Source organism: Ambystoma mexicanum, chromosome 1p (assembly GCF_040938575.1).
Source record: "Ambystoma mexicanum isolate Mex_15411 chromosome 1p, UKY_AmexF1_1, whole genome shotgun sequence".
NCBI classification, from domain to species: domain Eukaryota; kingdom Metazoa; phylum Chordata; class Amphibia; order Caudata; family Ambystomatidae; genus Ambystoma; species Ambystoma mexicanum.
In genome coordinates, this window is record NC_090921.1 from 1,260,049,331 (window position 1) to 1,260,069,800 (window position 20,470).

The window sequence follows — 20,470 nt, forward strand, 5'->3', positions numbered from 1 at the left end:
GGAGACAGGAATAGGGGAAGATAGCACAGGGAGAGAGTGGGAGACAGGAATGGGGAAAAAGAGCACAGGGAGAGAGTGGAAGACAGGAATGGGGAAAGAGAGCACAGGTAGAGAGTGGGAGACAGGAACTGGGAAAGAGAGCACAGGGAGAGAGTGGGAGACAGACATAAGGAAAGAGGGCACATGGAGAGAGTGGGAGACAGGAATAGGGAAAGAGAGCACAGGGAGAGAGTGGGAGACAGGCATAGGGGAAGAGAGCACAGGGAGAGAGTGGCAGACAGAAATAGGGAAAGAGAGCACAGGGAGAGAGTGGGAGACAGAAATAGGGAAAGAGAGCACAGGGAGAGAGTGGGAGGCAGAAATAGGGAAAGAGAGCACAGGGAGAGAGTGGGAGACAGGAATGGGGAAAGAGAGCACATTGAGAGAGTGGGAGACATGAATGGGGAAAGAGAGCCGTGGGAGACAGGAATGGGGAAAGAGAGCACAGGGAGAGAGTGGAAGACAGACATAAGGAAAGAGAGCACATGGAGAGAGTGGGAGACAGGAATAGGGAAAGAGAGCACAGGGAGAGAGTGGGGAGACAGGAATGGGGAAAGAGAGCACAGGGAGAGAGTGGGAGACAGACATAGGGAAAGAGAGCACAGGGAGAGAGTGGGAGACAGACATAAGGAAAGAGAGCACAGGGAGAGAGTGGGAGACGGAAATGGGGAAAGAGAGCACAGGGAGAGAGTGGCAGACAAACATAGGGAAAGAGAGCACAGAGAGAGAGTGGAAGACAGACATAGGGAAAGAGAGCACAGGGAGAGAGTGGGAGACAGGCATAGGGGAAGAGAGCACAGGGAGAGAGTGGCAGACAGAAATAGGGAAAGAGAGCACAGGGAGAGAGTGGGAGACAGAAATAGGGAAAGAGAGCACAGGGAGAGAGTGGGAGGCAGAAATAGGGAAAGAGAGCACAGGGAGAGAGTGGGAGACAGAAATGGGGAAAGAGAGCACATTGAGAGAGTGGGAGACATGAATGGGGAAAGAGAGCACAGGCAGTGAGTGGGAGACAGGAATAGGGAAAGAGAGCACAGGGAGAGAGTGGGAGACAGGAATGGGGAAAGAGAGCCCAGGGAGAGAGTGGGAGACAGGAATGGGGAAAGAGAGCACAGGGAGAGAGTGGAAGACAGACATAAGGAAAGAGAGCACATGGAGAGAGTGGGAGACAGGAATAGGGAAAGAGAGCACAGGGAGAGAGTGGGAGACAGGAATGGGGAAAGAGAGCACAGGGAGAGAGTGGGAGACAGACATAGGTAAAGAGAGCACAGGGAGAGAGTGGGAGACAGACATAAGGAAAGAGAGCACAGGGAGAGAGTGGGAGACGGAAATGGGGAAAGAGAGCACATGGAGAGAGTGGGAGACAGACATAGGGAAAGAGAGCACAGGGAGAGAGTGGCAGACAAACATAGGGAAAGAGAGCACAGAGAGAGAGTGGAAGACAGACATAGGGAAAGAGAGCACAGGGAGAGAGTGGCAGACAGACATAGGGAAAGAGAGCACAGGGAGAGAGTGGCAAACAGGAATGGGGAAAGAGAGCACAGGGAGAGAGTGGCAGACAGACATAGGGAAAGAGAGCACAGGGAGAGAGTGGCAGACAGGAATGGGGAAAGAGAACACATGGAGAGAGTGGCAGACAGACATAGGGAAAGAGAGCACAGGGAGAGAGTGGCAGACAGACATAGGGAAAGAGAGCACAGGGAGAGAGTGGCAGACAGGAATGGGGAAAGAGAGCACATGGAGAGAGTGGGAGACAGAAATGGGGAAAGAGAGCACAGGGAGAGAGTGGGAGACAGACATAAGGAAAGAGAGCACATGGAGAGAGCGGGAGATAGGAATAGGAAAAGAGAGCACAGGGAGAGAGTGGGAGACAGGAATGGGGAACGAGAGCAGAGAGAGAGAGTGGGAGACAGACATAAGGAAAGAGAGCACATGGAGAGAGTGGGAGACAGGAATAGGGAAAGAGAGCACAGGGAGAGAATGGGAGACAGACATAAGGAAAGAGAGCACAGGGAGAGAGTGGGAGACAGAAATGGGGAAAGAGAGCAAATGGAGAGAGTGGGAGACAGACATAGGGAAAGAGAGCACAGGGAGAGAGTGGCGGACAGACATAGGGAAAGAGAGCACAGAGAGAGAGTGGAAGACAGGAATAGGGAAAGAGAGCACCGGGAGAGAGTGGCAGACAGACATAGGGAAAGAGAGCACAGGGAGAGAGTGGGAGACAGACATAAGGAAAGAGAGCACAGGGAGAGAGTGGGAGACAGAAATGGGGAAAGAGAGCACAGGGAGAGAGTGACAGACAGGAATGGGGAAAGAGAGCACAGGGAGAGAGTCTCAGACAGAAATAGGGAAAGAGGGCACATGGAGTGAGTGGCAGACAGACATAGGGAAAGAGAGCACAGGGAGAGAGTGGCATACAGACATAGGGAAAGAGAGCACAGGGAGAGAGTGGCAGACAGACATAGGGAAAAAGAGCACAGGCAGAGAGTGGCAGACAGGAATGGGGAAAGAGAGCACAGGGAGAGAGTGGGAGACAGAAATAGGGAAAGAGAGCACAGGGAGAGAGTGGGAGACAGACATAAGGAAAGAGAGAACAGGGAGAGAGTGGTAGACAGAAATAGGGAAAGAGAGCACAGGAAGAGAGTGGAAGACAGGAATGGGGAAAAAGAGCACAGGGAGAGAGTGGAAGACAGGAATGGGGAAAGAGAGCACAGGGAGAGAGTGGGAGACAGGGATGGGGAAAGAGTGGACAGGGAGAGAGTGGGAGACAGGAATAGGGGAAGATAGCACAGGGAGAGAGTGGAAGACAGGAATGGGGAAAGAGAGCACAGGGAGAGAGTGGAAGACAGGAATGGGGAAAGAGAGCACAGGTAGAGAGTGGGAGACAGGAACTGGGAAAGAGAGCACAGGGAGAGAGTGGGAGACAGACATAAGGAAAGAGGGCACATGGAGAGAGTGGGAGACAGGAATAGGGAAAGAGAGCACAGGGAGAGAGTGGGAGACAGGCATAGGGGAAGAGAGCACAGGGAGAGAGTGGCAGACAGAAATAGGGAAAGAGAGCACAGGGAGAGAGTGGGAGACAGAAATAGGGAAAGAGGGCACAGGGAGAGAGTGGGAGACATGAATGGGGAAAGAGAGCACATTGAGAGAGTGGGAGACATGAATGGGGAAAGAGAGCACAGGCAGTGAGTGGGAGACAGGAATAGGGAAAGAGAGCACAGGGAGAGAGTGGGAGACAGGAATGGGGAAAGAGAGCCCAGGGAGAGAGTGGGAGACAGGAATGGGGAAAGAGAGCACAGGGAGAGAGTGGAAGACAGACATAAGGAAAGAGAGCACATGGAGAGAGTGGGAGACAGGAATAGGGAAAGAGAGCACAGGGAGAGAGTGGGAGACAGGAATGGGGAAAGAGAGCACAGGGAGAGAGTGGGAGACAGACATAGGGAAAGAGAGCACAGGGAGAGAGTGGCAGACAGACATAAGGAAAGAGAGCACAGGGAGAGAGTGGGAGACGGAAATGGGGAAAGAGAGCACATGGAGAGAGTGGGAGACAGACATAGGGAAAGAGAGCACAGGGAGAGAGTGGCAGACAAACATAGGGAAAGAGAGCACAGAGAGAGAGTGGAAGACAGACATAGGGAAAGAGAGCACAGGGAGAGAGTGGGAGACAGGCATAGGGGAAGAGAGCACAGGGAGAGAGTGGCAGACAGAAATAGGGAAAGAGAGCACAGGGAGAGAGTGGGAGACAGAAATAGGGAAAGAGAGCACAGGGAGAGAGTGGGAGGCAGAAATAGGGAAAGAGAGCACGGGGAGAGAGTGGGAGACAGAAATGGGGAAAGAGAGCACATTGAGAGAGTGGGAGACATGAATGGGGAAAGAGAGCACAGGCAGTGAGTGGGAGACAGGAATAGGGAAAGAGAGCACAGGGAGAGAGTGGGAGACAGGAATGGGGAAAGAGAGCCCAGGGAGAGAGTGGGAGACAGGAATGGGGAAAGAGAGCACAGGGAGAGAGTGGAAGACAGACATAAGGAAAGAGAGCACATGGAGAGAGTGGGAGACAGGAATAGGGAAAGAGAGCACAGGGAGAGAGTGGGAGACAGGAATGGGGAAAGAGAGCACAGGGAGAGAGTGGGAGACAGACATAGGGAAAGAGAGCACAGGGAGAGAGTGGGAGACAGACATAAGGAAAGAGAGCACAGGGAGAGAGTGGGAGACGGAAATGGGGAAAGAGAGCACATGGAGAGAGTGGGAGACAGACATAGGGAAAGAGAGCACAGGGAGAGAGTGGCAGACAAACATAGGGAAAGAGAGCACAGAGAGAGAGTGGAAGACAGACATAGGGAAAGAGAGCACAGGGAGAGAGTGGCAGACAGACATAGGGAAAGAGAGCACAGGGAGAGAGTGGCAAACAGGAATGGGGAAAGAGAGCACAGGGAGAGAGTGGCAGACAGACATAGGGAAAGAGAGCACAGGGAGAGAGTGGCAGACAGGAATGGGGAAAGAGAGCACATGGAGAGAGTGGCAGACAGACATAGGGAAAGAGAGCACAGGGAGAGAGTGGCAGACAGACATAGGGAAAGAGAGCACAGGGAGAGAGTGGCAGACAGGAATGGGGAAAGAGAGCACATGGAGAGAGTGGGAGACAGAAATGGGGAAAGAGAGCACAGGGAGAGAGTGGGAGACAGCCATAAGGAAAGAGAGCACATGGAGAGAGCAGGAGATAGGAATAGGAAAAGAGAGCACAGGGAGAGAGTGGGAGACAGGAATGGGGAACGAGAGCAGAGGGAGAGAGTGGGAGACAGACATAAGGAAAGAGAGCACATGGAGAGAGTGGGAGACAGGAATAGGGAAAGAGAGCACAGGGAGAGAATGGGAGACAGACATAAGGAAAGAGAGCACAGGGAGAGAGTGGGAGACAGAAATGGGGAAAGAGAGCACATGGAGAGAGTGGGAGACAGACATAGGGAAAGAGAGCACAGGGAGAGAGTGGCGGACAGACATAGGGAAAGAGAGCACAGAGAGAGAGTGGAAGACAGACATAGGGAAAGAGAGCACCGGGAGAGAGTGGCAGACAGACATAGGGAAAGAGAGCACAGGGAGAGAGTGGCAGGCAGGAATGGGGAAAGAGAACACAGGGAGAGAGTGGTAGACAGACATAGGGAAAGAGAGCACAGGGAGATAGTGGCAGACAGACATAGGGAAAGAGAGCACAGGGAGAGAGTGGGAGACAGGAATGGGGAAAGAGAGCACAGGGAGAGAGTAGAAGACAGGAATGGGGAAAGAGAGCACAGGGAGAGAGTGGGAGACAGGAATGGGGGAAGAGAGCACAGGGAGAGAGTGGGAGACAGACATAAGGAAAGAGGGCACATGGAGAGAGTGGCAGACAGAAATAGGGAAAGAGAGCACAGGGAGAGAGTGGGAGACAGAAATAGGGAAAGAGAGCACAGGGAGAGAGTGGGAGGCAGAAATAGGGAAAGAGAGCACAGGGAGAGAGTGGGAGACAGGAATGGGGAAAGAGAGCACATTGAGAGAGTGGGAGACAGGAATGGGGAAAGAGAGCACAGGGAGAGAGTGGGAGACAGGAATAGGGAAAGAGAGCACAGGGAGAGAGTGGGAGACAGGAATGGGGAAAGAGAGCCCAGGGAGAGAGTGGGAGACAGGAATGGGGAAAGAGAGCACAGGGAGAGAGTGGGAGACAGACATAAGGAAAGAGAGCACATGGAGAGAGTGGGAGACACGAATAGGGAAAGAGAGCACAGGGAGAGAGTGGGAGACAGGAATGGGGAAAGAGAGCACAGGGAGAGAGTGGGAGACAGACATAGGGAAAGAGAGCACAGGGAGAGAGTGGGAGACAGAAATGGGGAAAGAGAGCACATGGTGAGAGTGGGAGACAGACATAGGGAAAGAGAGCACAGGGAGAGAGTGGCAGACAGACATAGGGAAAGAGAGCACAGGGAGAGAGTGGCAAACACGAACGGGGAAAGAGATGTAGTGACCTATTACAACGACTCCTAAGGAGAGGTGTGTTTTGAATTTGATCTGAAGACGATAATGAAGATAAGCCTGGCCAATGAAAATGGAAGAATTGGGAAAAGATGGGATTTCTTTGAAGAGGTTTTGTCCAATCATATTTGGTGGGGGAGGGTGGATGGTAATAAAAGTATCTGGGAGTGTTTTAAATTGTTGAAAAAGGTATATAAACTGCCAACTGATGTTGTATTGTTGAGACTTGGGTTAGTTTGGTCCTGCAACACCATCTAACCTCTCCCCAGAGCTTTTGAACAATAAACTTGCTTTATGTACAACTGTGTACTGTTTTTTTAAGTAATGGGCCTGTGTTGGGTTAAAGTGATTAAATGCCCATCCCCACACATGCACTACCCACTTTTCTCCTTACATGCAATCTTCATTTCAATGTCCTTTCTTTTCAAATCTATGATGGTACCGCTCCCCTGACCTTTTTCATCATGGCACAAGCATGAGTGCTGATGTTGCCTCTACATTGAAAACCATAGACCTAGGAGAGCCAGAGAATTCAGGGGTAGGGCCGAGCCTGCGGTTCTGGCCTGGCTCTTAAGGCCAAACATGAGCTTAGCAAGAAGCCTCACCAAATGGGGATGGGCCTGTGTCCGGTACTGGGGGGCAACAAAAGGGGCTAAAGGGGACTGGGGCAACAAAGGGGTTTAAAAGGGGCACAATAAGGAAATAAAAGGGACTGGGGCAAGAAAGGGAGCTAAAGGTGACATTAAAAGTGGAAAGGGGATAAGGTCAAGAAAATGGGTTAAAGGGGGCAACATGAGAGGTTAAACAGAACTGGGTGCAAGGAAGAACAAAGAACAAATTACTTACAACCCGGTAATGTTCATCCTGATGGATGTTCCTCCCACAGATTCCTTATCTATGATAATCCTATCCACAGCACAGCTGCTCTTCAGACATTAGGGGGTGCAGCGCCGCTCTGCATCAGCTCTGCATCTGCTCCATCTGACACCTCTAAGCACCTTGCACTGGACATGACATCAGGGCCGCCAGGACATATATTGAGGCGCTGCACCCTGTGATCTCAGTTCCACCATTTTCCCCTAGCACTTTGATGTTCAGGGAACGCTGAACCGATGATGTACTAGGTATCCCCCAAGAGGGGCTGGTGGGGAGGGCGATGAGGAATCTGTTGGAGGATCCTCCACCAGGAAGAACATTACTGAGAGGTAATTAATTTGTTCTTCTAATGGATTCCTTTCTCTCGCTGATTTCTCATCTATGGTAGACTTTCAAAACAGAACGAAAATCTGGAGGAGAGAAGAGAGCAAGGACACCACCTAGATCAGACAGAAAACTCTGGAGGACTGCCCTACCAAAGCGGGTGTCCTGTCCTGAAAGGGAATGCAAGTTGTAATGCTTAGCAAATGTATGCAGAGACGGCCACTTAGCTGCCTGGCATATGTCCTGGACAGGGACTCCCCTCTTCAGGGCAGATCTGGTTCAATGGTCTCTAAGACCCTCAGCCACATCCTCTCCAGCCAGATCATAGCATTCTGAGATTAATAGAATGATCCGCCTTGACAGGGTCTGTTTGGTCACAGCCCTGACAGCACAAGCAGCAGCATAACCATTGAAAAACATATCATCTTTCCTAGCCTCTCTTATCCGAGAGACATAGTAGCTGAGAGCTTGCACTAGGTCCAGCTGATGGAATCACTCCTCTGCTTTAGAAGGATAAGGAGGTGGAAAAAACATAGGAAGATTGATTTTTTGAGAGAGTTGAAGGGAGGTTTAACCAATAATGCCTGGAGTTCACTAACTGGAAGGGATGAACACCAGGAATATCACCTTGAGGGTGAGCAGTCTAGTAGAACATTATTGTAGGGGCTCAAACCGAGCTCCCATAAGGAATGTCAAAACCAAATTTAAATCCCACGCCGGGTTAACAAACTGATGTTGAGGAAACTGGTTACACAAAGCTTGCAAGAACTGCATGACAGAGGATATTGATAAGAACATGCCCTGATCTCGGGGCATCTTGAAATAGCGGCAAGGTAACCCTTACCAGTGTCAATTGTGCAAGCCTGCTGGACCAAGGACAACAAAAGATTCATAATATGGGATAATGGACAGGATAATGTGTCCAGAACCCTCTCCCGACACCAAGCCAAAAATGTACACCATCTACAGGCATAAAAAGACTTTGTAGGAGGTCTCTGAGATGAAAGGAGCACATCATGGATGTTAGCTGACAATTCCCACTCCTTGTATCTCAGCCTCTCAGTAGCCAAGCATGAAGGTTCCGTCTGCTGAGGTTTGCGTGAAGAAACCACCTCTCCGATTGGGAATGCAAGTCGACTCTCCTCGGAAGGTGTCAGGAAGGGCAGATGCACATGTCCAGCAACTCCGGAAACAATGTTTTTAAGGCCCACTCCAGAGCAACCAGTGTCAACATGCTTCCAAACAGGCGCAATCTCCTTAGAACCATCAGAACGACAGAGATTAGCAGGAACGCATAAAGCATAAAGGAGACTGAAAGTCCACTTGACCGTCAGTGCATCGCCCAGGGCTCTCCGACGAGGAAATACCCTGGAGCAGAACAACTCGCACTTCCTGTTCAAACTGGAAGTGAAGAGGTCCACTTGAGGAATCTGCCAAAGAGAGAGGATCTCCTCCAGAACTTCCTGGCAGAGCTTTCATTCATGGGAAGGTGAAGTCTGTCTGCTCAAGGCATCCGCTGTGACATTCTCTCTCCTGGCCAGATGGGCTTCCATCAGAGAGAAGCCATTCTCCAGAGCCCAGAACTACATTTGCATTGCTTTTCTGCACAGAATGAAGGACCCCACGCCACCTTGTTCTTTGAGGTAATGCATGGCCACTGTGTTGTCTGTCAGGATCAGCATAGTCTTGCATTTCTCAGAGCAGAGGAAGGCGGCCAGGGCCAGCCTGATCAGCTCTAGCAAGTTAATGTTTTCCAGACACTCTGCGAGAGACCAACATCTGCTCAGTCAGATATGACAGGTGAGCACCCCAGCCAGTCAGAGATGAGTCTATGACCCACCGTCACCTGAGGCCAATGTTGACAAAAAAACACGCCTTTCACCAAGTTGTCTCGCACGGCCTACCATACAAGATCCCGAGCCACCTGGTCTGAGACCTGTAAGAGGTCTAATTTGTGGCCCTGAGACTGTGACCATTGGCAACAGAGAAGTCACTGAAGCAAACTCATGCGCAGCCTTGCCTCCATCACCACTAAGATGAAGGAGGCCTTGAGGCCCAGAAGGAGCAGGAAAGCCGAGGCTGGGACTTGTTGCTGGGATTGGAGGACATTGGCCATCCAAAAGACATTCGCCACTCTGTCCCTTGGTGGGATTGCCCTGTCCAGGCGTGTTTCTAAGACTGCTCTGATCATTTGGAGAGACTGGAATGGTGAAACCTGAGACTTTTTGAAATTCAGGGAAAATCCCAGGCTGTGCAATAGAGTGTATGTACGGAGATGATGCTCCGACACTAGATCAGTCGAGCAGGCTTGAACGAGCCATTCGTCCCAGAATGAAATACATGAATGCCCTCCCTCAAGCCGCCAACACTGGTAGCAGCTTATTGAAAGCCCTGGGAGCCAAAACAGACTGAATGGCAGGACTCTGAACTGGTATTGATGTTGGCTCACCATGGACCGTAGGTAAATCCTGTGTTTGCTATGAATAGGCACTTAGAAGTAGGGATCCTGAAGGTCCAGTGATGCCAGCCAGCCCTGCAGATCGAGGGGCTCCAGGATCTGAGCTAGTGTAACTATTTTGAACTTGTCCTTGCACAGGAACAAATTCAACAGCCTCAGATCCAGAATGGGAGGCAATACCCCATCCTTTTTCAACCCCAGAAAATAGGTGGAGTACCACCCCTTGTCCCGTTCTGAGTGCTCAATCAGTTAAAGTGCACTCTTGGACAGAAGCCTACAGACCTCCTCCAAGAGCACGGGATCCATAGGCAAGTTGCTGTTGTAGGGGCCCTGGTCCTGAGGACGCTGGTAGTGGGAGACAGTAACCCTGTTGAATGACCTGCAAGGCCCATGCATTGGACATGGTCTTGACCCATTCCATGGTGAATATAGAAAGTCTCCTCTACCCCCCCCCCCCCCCCCACTGGGCACCAGTGTCAGAAATGCTCACAGAGGTTTGGCCCGCTGAAGGGATGGCGGCTGCTGGCACTTCACCTCTGGGGACACCTCTACCTCTATCCTTCAGGAAGTGTCTGCCCTTGGGTCGTGCGGGCAGCCTGGGCACAACCCCTTGGGCTGTTGGAGCCAAAACTACAAAACACATGCCCTCTTGTGAGGATGGAGAGATCTGCTTAGTGGCAAGCCTCAACTACTTTGCCGTGGCTTTTGATGCCTGAACATTTTGGAGGGAATCACCAGCTTTCACCCCAGAGTTTGGCCATTAAAGGGCATGTCCAGGAGCTTTGCCTGGACATCATGCACACATTCAGACGTCTTAATCTATGAATGACACTTGTGGCCATGGACCTGCCAATGCAGTCAACCCTGTCCGACTCAAATTGCAGAATTTGGTGGAATGCTTCCATGCCATCTGTCAACATAGACAGGAAGCCGTCCCTCATCTCCCCCTCTGGGATATACTTAGCCACATCCGCTATGGCAGACCATAGGTCAAAAGAGAATTTCGCCAAGGTAAAAGAAGCATTCATTGTGCGAAGGGACAGGCTGCCTGACTTAAACGCCTTCTTCCCTGAAGAGTCCAGTTGCTTGATTTCCATTTCAGGTGGAACAGAGGAGACTGTGGACAACTTCACGTTGGCAGTCGCAGCCTGAACCACCAAGTTCTGTGGGGAGGCATGAGTGGAGAGAAAAAAATGGGTCAGAAGGAGACGGCTGATGTTTCCTGGCCAGCTCTCTATCAATTGCCGAAGTCAAAGCCAGTTATTCCCATACCTCCGGCACGACGGCTTCCACTGCCACCAGCACCTTTGCAAAGATGTCAAGCATCTATGGGCAAAATTGTTCCCATTCCTCCTGAGTGAAGGATTGGGTGGGAAAAGGTACCTTATACGGCTCTGGAGAACCTCTGAATTGGTCACCTTCTGCAAGAGGAGGAAGAATGCCAGTGTGAGAATACACTCGCAGAGCGGGATCTGTTGCACGGGAAGGACCTCTCCTCTGACCAACACTCCATGACCTCGGACAAGACCATGCAACATCACCCTTCGCATTGTGGACAAAGGCAAAAGGTTTTGCCACCCATTTCCTGGGGGGCCTTTGTGTGAATCAACTGGCACCAACTACAATCCTGGGTGGCGGGATCCTCGCCCAAGCAATACAAATAAATCTGGCACATATCAGAAAACGACACCTACCGGCCATAGTCCACACATGGTTTGTACCCTGAGGCTTTCTCAGGGTTGGGCATGGCGACGATAAATTCAAAAACTCAAAGAGTGTGTTCCTGAATTGAACAAAGTGCACGGACAAAAGGAACTGAGGTCACGGGTGTGGCACCTCGATATATATTGGCCCAACATCATGCCTGGCATGAGACGCATAGAGGCGTCGGACTAAGCCGACACGGAACCGCGCTGCGCCCCGACAGCGGGAAAGTTTCCATAGAGCATAGAGCAGCCGTGACGTGAATAGGATTATCATAGATGAAGATATCATGAGAGGAAGGAATCCATTAGAAAGGGCATACACGGGATTGGGTGTCAAGAAAAGGGGCTAAACGGGACTAGCAGCAAGAAAAGGGGCTAAATGGTGCTGAGGCAAGAATAGGTTCTGGGGACTGGGGTGTAGGGACAATGTGATGTTTTGGGGAGAAGGCTGGGGCAGGGAAAAGGGAAAAGTGGATGGTGGAAGTGCCTGCGAAGGGAAGCGAGTGCCAGTGGAGCACAACTCTTAGTGCTCACTTACCTTGAATTTGCCACTTTCTGCTGCACAGTCTCGTCCCGGGAAGCCCTCCTGTCCCAGCCAATCAATGAGTGGCTGGGGTGGGACTGGAAGTCAGGCAGGCACACAGTTATTTTTTTAAAAAAACATTTGTTCCCTAGAGTGGGGGCAGCTGGCGGGGTTCGTGGCAGGCCCCTGCTTAGGGTAGGCACTGACCCAAGTGGAGGGTCAGGCTAAAGCCCAAGCTTTGGCCTTGGCCGGCCTGAGCCCCGTCGGGCTTCCCTAGATCTAGAAAACCACAGTCTCTGCTCAGCACAATTGCCTGTTGACCTTTTTACAACAAATAGTACCCTGGCAGTCACTTGCCAATCTGTCAGAGGTGATAAGTGGAAAGGGCGGGTCTTCCATTTTGGCCATGGATCCACACATGAACCCATTGACACCGGGCCAGGCCCAAGAGAAGCTCTGACACATAGACACTGCCCTACTACCAGCTAAGCAGTAGCCTAATAAAAAAAGAATGTGGGATTGGGCTTGAGGATTTGGCTGAGTGTTTGTGTGTGTGTGTGTGTGTGTGTGAGAGAGAGTGTGCGAGTATGTGTGTGAGTGTGGTGTGTATTTATGTGTGTGTGTGTGAGAATGTGTGATTGTGTGTCTGCGTGTGGTGTGTGAGTGTGCGTGTGTGAGTGTGATGTGTGTGAGAGTGAGTGTGTGTGTGTGTGGGTGAGACTGTGAGTGTGTGTCTGCGTGTGGAGTGTGTCTGCGTGTGGTGTGTGTGAGTGTGTGAGTGTCTGTTGTGTGCGTGTGTGTTCGTGTGAGCATTGTGCCTAATGAGGTGAGGCTCTCCCACCATTACCTCTGCAGGCACAAGGCCCAGGGCCTGCAAGTCACTGCTGCTTGATGATGACTTCGTAATTCCGTAGTGAAAGGGCGGAGGTTTTGCGGCTGAGTCCCAAACTCTGATCAGTGGCCTGGCCCTTACTTAGATGGGTACAAAGTATTGCTTTTGAAGCAAACTCAGTGAAATTAGCCTCCAATTTTGCTTCGAAAGAGCAGCAGATTTTTTCAGAATTCGCCACTTTTTTGCAAATTTCGTTTTGCCGTGCACAATGTTATTTGTGCCTGAAATTCCAGCCAATAAAGGGGCCAAAACATTATGCAGTCCCCTAATTGACTGACATGTCTGGCAAAAATGTGACATTTCAGCCAAAAAATTAATTTCAGCTGAGATAATTCCTGCAATGTCGAATTTCACTTTGCAGGCACAATTGGTGAAGCTAGTGGTTTTTCCCCAGAATTCACCTTTTCCTGCCTGGAGTAAAATGTGGTCATTTCGCATTCCATTGCGAAGAGCTCTGCGGCCTCAATATGTCAGCCTTCTAGACAATGTAGGCTCTGATACAGAGATCTAGAATGCACTCCCTGTTTGCCTTGAGCTGGGTGTTGTGGCGAGGAATTGAGAGATGGCCCTTTAAGAAGGATGGGCTACACGAGGAAGGGAAGGGGTATGAGGAGGAAGGGGCAGTTTGTAATTGGGGAGTTAAAGAAAGTAGACACGTTACCCAGAGGCTCCCTTGTCGTATGTAAGAGGAATGAAAGAGACATAAGACCTGGCGACGAAGCGATGGCCCATGCTGACTGTCGGCGCTGCTGAGCGCCTGGCTGCGAAACCAGGACTATTCAGGGGGAAGAGCGACCGGGGTGAGGAGGACCCACCAGGACACTGGAGAAGTCAGAGGAGGTCATCACTGCCGATGTGCGAGCAAGGAGAGTCTCGTGGACAAGAGAAGCAGACCCATGGCCGACACACCAGGGTGAGTAGGACCCAGCAGAAGGAGGACAGAAAAGACCTGCACCGCCAATGGTAAGCTGCCCACTGGCATTGGGGCGAGGAGGGACCAGCGCAGAGCACACGCTGCTGAGGGAAGGAAAGAGAGACGCGTACACTATACGGCTGCTGAGGGAGCCAATACACCACACGTGGCTGCGCAGAGGGGATCAGAGCCTGCAACGAGAGCGGACCAGACCCATTTCAGGCGGCAAGGGTGCAAACACACCTACCTTGACGGGACAACGCACGTAGCCAACCCACTACACCACCAGGGAAAATCATGGCCACCACACTGCGCCACCAGGGACAACAGAAACAAACAAAGGCCCAACGAGTCACCAAGGCAAGGCCAGGCCAGAAGAACAGGAGTACTGGCCGGGACTACCACTAAGTAGGGCACAACCAGACTTGCCAAGGAAGGTCAACTAGTGACTGGGGTGTGACGCAATCATCCACAGAAGCCCTCCAGTCCAGCAAACAAAAGAAACCCAGCTAGGTTGGGGACCGTGAGGAGATCCACCCCACCTACAAACACCCATAACAAGCAACATGACCACGGAAGCACGGCTAGCTGCGGGCAAAGGAGCCTAGGTCATCGTCGGAACAGGACTGGCCTCCAGGGCGTCCTTTTTAAGATGACCCAACCCATTCCCACTACAACCATACCATGATCAGGGGCAGAGGTGGGAGAAATGGATGGATGAATTTGAGGACTTTATGAGAGCCATAGGGGACAAAGACTCCCCCAACAAAATAAACATTTGCGCTAACCTAGCTGGGAAGAAGATCAAAGAAATCCTGAAGACAATCCCAACACAAGAGAGAAACCTATCAACATCTAATCTCTGCCGCCAACAGGAAACTAATAATCCTCCCCAACAGAGACTACTAGAGGTATACATTTAATCAGTGTGCACAACTACCACATGAAACAATAGGAGAATTCATTCTCTGGCATAAAACCCATAAAAAATAAATTACCTACTGCGACTTTGCCAATTTCAATGACGATGAAGCAATCAGACTCAGGATAATCGAAGGGTGCACCTCCTTGCAGTTTAGGAAACACCTATTGAAGAAAACCCTCCCACTACATGAAATCGTCGAGCTAGCAAGAATATATACGAAAAAGTGGACGTGCAGGCAGCGGCCATGGAGAACCCAAAGAAAGGCAATATCATTGTAGCATTGGCCACCAGCCCCCAAGGACTCTGGCATAAAAAATAAATTACCTACTGCGACTTTGCCAATTTCAATGACAATGAAGCGATCAGACTCAGAATAATCGAAGGGTGCACCTCCTTGCAGTTTAGGAAACACCTATTTATGAAAACCCTTCCACTACACGAAATTGTCACCATAGCAAGAATATATAGGAAAAAATGGACGTGCAGGCAGCGGCCATGGGGAGAACCCAAAGAAAGGCGATACCATTGTAGCATTGGCCACCAGCCCCCAAGGATACCCCTGTGACCAAGGCCCGCCAGGAGACAAGAACCCTGTAGCCCTCACCGACGAACCCAAGGGGAGAAGCTATGCTACAGATGTGGATTCGAATTTCCCCACATGGTTCAATGCCCAGCCATAGGACAAATGTGTATGAGGTGTGGCCAAGAAAACCACCTCCAGGCGATGACCAAGGAAAAATATCCAATGCTTGCCGCATACAGGCTGTCCCCACTGTCTGGCCCAATCAGGAGACTTCAACAGCTGAGAGGGCCGGGTCCTAGAGCATACCATGTCCAAGACACCTCGAGAACATTCCAAGACAGAAACATGCCGTCAGCCTGCGCTCAACCAGGAGTCATACTGGCAATAGAAAATCTCAACATTGATCCGCGGCGCGATACTCCAATGCATATCACTACACACCCAACCCACCAGCAGACTACGCTCCTGAGCAAGGACTGAGCCATAATAATTACATAAATGCATACCCAGCACCATACTATGTCCATGACCCCTATGAGAACCTGCCACCAAATGAAGGGGTACACCAAGCAGATGACCAATACTACACCCACGACAGGTATAGCAAGGAAGATGTGAGACTCATCAGTGACACACCGGATGCCAGCACAGCGCCAAAAGTGGCAGTCCAAATAGGTGGCCTAAATAAACAATTCATCATGGACACCGGGGCGACAGTCAACGTCATGAATGAGGGCACTTATCACACCATAGCAATCGCCTACCCACTATGTCCGTCTCAGGCTCGCAAATTCCAGTGGGGAGCAGCCTACCCGCTCCGATCCAGGGGCCAATTCCGATGCGACCTGCTCAACAGAGGACAAAGTGTGCCCACCACCATTCATGTCATCCACAGCCCAACGACTGGGCGATGCCTCCTCAGCTACCTGACCACCAGGGCCCTAGCCTTGATTGACATCCAATACAATCCATCCAAAGTTGTACAGGGCTTACCCCGAGGGGCACAGATCCTGAGCTCAATATCATGTCAAGAACTGGACATTGAAGAACTTACATCCTCCTTCCCAAAACGATTCGAAGGAGTGGGCATGCTAAAAGACACAGTCATATCCCTCCACATTGACCCAAGAGTCCGCCCGGTGCCTCAGCACCCCTGCAGAGTTGGATTCCACTTTCAGGCCCAAGTCACGCATGAACTACAACCACTTCTCGAGAACGACATCATCGAGAGAGTGGATGGCCCCACACCATGGGTGTCCCCTGTAATAGTCGAAACAAAGGACAATGGCTGCCTGCGCCGCTCTGTGGACATGCAAATTCCTAACATTGCAATCCAGAGAGAGAGAGAGAGAGACACCCAGGACCCAACATTGAAGACTTGCTGGTGAGACTCAACCAGGCCACCCGCTTCTCCAAACTAGACTTGAACCAAGGGTATCACCAGCTGGTGATTGACCCCACCTCCAGACTATTCACCACCTTCGCAACGCATGAAGGGCTGTTCCGCTACAAGCAGCGCATCTTTGGGATATGCTCTGCAGAAGAAATATTTCAAGAGTCAATTTGCAGACTAATATCCCCGGTGCTTAACACCCTTAACTATAGCGACGACATCTTGATCTTTGGTATCACTCAAGAACAACGTGACATTGCAGTGTGTGACATCCTCCACAAGGCCAGGCTCACCCTCAACAGACCCAAGTGTGCATCAACAAACGGAGCCTATGCTTCTTTGGTCACATTTTTTCAGACCAGGGCATCACTGGCGACCCTGACAAAATCAGCACCATCATCGGCCTAATCCCCCCCCACCGGAGTTGCCGAACTACGATCATTCATAGGGATGGCTGGCTGCAGCGTTTGCTACCTGCCAAATTATGCTAGCCTCACAGACCACCTCCAGAGACTTCTCAAGAAAGACTACCTGTTTGAATGGGACATGCGCTGCCAAGAAGCATTTTGCAACATCAAGGAGGGAACTCGTCAACAACCGCCAACTCTCCTACTTCAACCCAAAGTGGGAAACAGAATCCATCGTTGAAGCCAGTCCCATTGGCCTAGGTGCCATACTTGCCCAGATTAACCCCAATAAACCCCACAAGAGCGACATAATCGCATACGCCAGCAGAGCCTGAACAGGCATATTACCAAGCCAAACAAGAAATCTTAGTAGCGGTATGGGCATGTGAAAAGTTTCATCACTTCTTTATCGGAAGAGGATTCACCCTCATCACGGGCCACCAGACAGTACTGTCCCTGTCTGGCAACCCCAAAACCAAAATGCCCCCATGTATCGAAAGGTGGGGCATCCGGCTACAGGAGTATGACTATCAGATCATCCACAAATACGGGGGTGATGCCAACCCAGCAGATTACCTGTCCAGGCATCCAGAAGGAAAGACGGAGGACTCCATGAGACAAGAGGCAGAAGACTACATCTCAAACCAGTCGTTCAACGCCCTCCCCCCGCCATTATGACTGAGACATTTGCCAGCAAAAGCAGGGCTGAACCCACGATACAGGCGGCAATGCGCCTCACCAACACAAACAAATGGATGCACCTCAACATAGAACAGTTCGTGAGCAGTGAAGTGGACAAAAAAGATCTGCACAGGATGGCAAAAATACAGAATGAACTTGCCACAACGGACCAAGGGATACTGCTATGAGGAAACTGCTGAGTAGTCCCAAATGGCTTAAGGAAAGCACTCATGGCCATAGCCCATATATCCCATGAAGGTCACCGGGGGATCGCAAACACAAAGAAGATACTGAGAAATCAAGTGTGGTTCCCGTACATGGATGCAATTCTGGAAGACACCCAGACCCACTGCATACCGTGCCAGAAGACAACGGCAAACAGTCCCCCACGTCCACTTCAGATGGTACCACCACCAGATGGACCCTAGCAAAGAATATCCATGAATTTCTATGGCCCACTTGAGGAAGGAGCGCACCTCCTCATAATAATAGATGAGTACTCATGATTCCCACTAATAAAACACGTGCAATCCACAGCGTTTCACCATGTAGTAGGAGTGATCGATGAACTGTTCAGTGAATAGGGGATACCCAACACTGCAAAGACAAATAACGGCCCGCCGTTCCAAGGACAAGACTTTGGGTTTCCGCCACCAAAGAATCACACCACTATGGCCACAGGCCAATGGCATGGTGGAACAATTCATGGCCACCATCAAGCCAACCCGACAGAAGGCCACTACTGATCCAACATCGCGACCCCAAGCAATATTCCAGATGCTAAGGAGTTACAGGAATACACCACATGAAGAAACTGGATGGAAGCCCTTAGACTTAATGATAAAATACAAACCTCGAACACACCTCCAACAAGTAGAAGACTACACACCAGAACAGGAAGCGGAAATCCGAGAAAGAGATGCGGAAAAGAAAAGAAAGATGAAGGAATTGGCGGCCCAAAAGAGGAGAGCAAAAGAACACCAACTCCCAGTCGGCGAGGCCGTTCTAGTAAGACAAAGACAACAAGCGAAGACTGACCCGAGATACAACCCAGAACCATTCCTAGTTACCAAAGTGAAAGGGCCGATGGTCACCGCAAACTACACCTGGAGGAGCCAGAACTGATGGAGGAGATAGCGGTCGAAGAAGAGGAACTGAGATCTGAAGAAGCAAGCGACCCACCGGGCGTGGAGGGATCCGGAGAGACTCGCGAATCACCAGGGCGCCCTCATCGGTCACACAGAAGCCCCTACACCTCATCAAGCAAATGTAAACGGTGAACCTCCATGACACTCAAGGGGGAGGTGTTTTTGGCGAGATATTGAGAGAGTGCCCTTTAGGAAGGATGGACTATGGACACTTGGAGGGAGGGAGGAAGGGTAGAGGAGTGAGAAGGAAGGGGCAGTTTGTAATTGGGGAATTAACGAAAGTACACACGTTACCCTGAGGCTCCCGTGTCGCATGTAAGAGGAATGAAAGAGGCATAACAGAGAGTACTAAGGTAACGCCTCCAAAATGATAATAGCAGGCTTTCCTGTAACATTAATGCTACCAGAAGTCCAGAGCTGAGACGGAAATGAGTGAGGTGTATGTTCCGGACCAGCCCTCGCCAGTGCCCTGCCACTCCAACTCCCCATGTGGCGATACAACAATCATCCCAAAGTTCTGTTGAAGTCTACCCTATGTTCACCAGTCTTTTCCCAAGAAATGTTCATGTTTGTGTACTTCATATGTATTCCTTGCATTTGTTTGTAATTTCTATAACTTTTCTAAATCCATTTTTAAAAGATTTAGGCATATCTGCAAGAAAAAACGAAGTCGATTCCTCCATTCCCATCATTATTTACAATAGAACTGAATGCTTCACCTGTCCTGCATATAGTCTAATTCATTGTTGTGCAATGGCTGCTTTCATTCTTAATTGTGGAGTAACTGGTTCTCCACTAGTCACGTTTTCAATCATTTCCTCAACCCTTACCACTTGTGCCACTCTGCGCCACCAGTCCTCCATCCTTTGCACTTTGTGTCTATCCACCTTTTCCTGATTTCCTACACTGCTTTAGAGCAGCCTTAGACCCTGTATTGCATCATACTGTAAAAGAAACGAGCGCCTCATTTCCGAGCAACCCCAGGCTTTCTTTAGTTCTGTGGGCAAGCCCACCACTTACTAGCCCTTCTACTAGTGACTTTCATGCGTGCAGAGGCGACTGCTTGATTGCTGTCTAGGCCATGTGGCCATAGCCTCTGCCAGCGCAAAGCTTCTAGGCCTCAAGACCCACAGAGCAGTAAAATGGCGTCGCTGGCAACTATAGCTCAGTGATTCTTAAAGAGAACAGGGAGGCAACCTGCCATGTCACTTAGAGGTGCCAGGCTTTGGCCAGAAGCCCTAGGTAAGAACCCAGAGGTACAGCTGAAGGGGCCAGAAAGGAGCTTAGCAGGGGACATGCGGTCTTCACAGAAGGACTTATGCATGGCCGAAGCCAGCTGCCTAGGACTTCCCACATCAGAATCTATACAACTCCTTACAATCCAATGGAAGGGATCACTGTAGAGTGCAGCGGGGGACACTCACCCCTGAAGAAGATAAAGACACCTTCAAAGGCTTCCATTCTTGATAATTGCTAAGTAGCATCTTTGCTGAAGAACCTCACACTGGAAGCCCTGCGCACTGAAATCTTGAAGTAAGTACTCTTTCTGGAACAAGTGACCCGATATCTTATCATGGCCATCCGTAGACCAGGAATGGGCACCAGTGGAAGCTGAGCTAAACACTCTAAGCCATTTAGTGCAGCACCTAATGAAAATTTTAATTG

The 20,470-nt window shown here is 50.5% G+C and overlaps 1 protein-coding gene across 4 annotated transcripts in view; it reads right to left on the reverse strand.

The window, feature by feature from the left end:
- SYT3 (synaptotagmin 3) overlaps positions 1–20,470 on the reverse strand; it is an 835,659-nt gene that overhangs the window by 275,027 nt on the left and 540,162 nt on the right. The gene's annotated exons all lie outside the window — the stretch shown is intronic.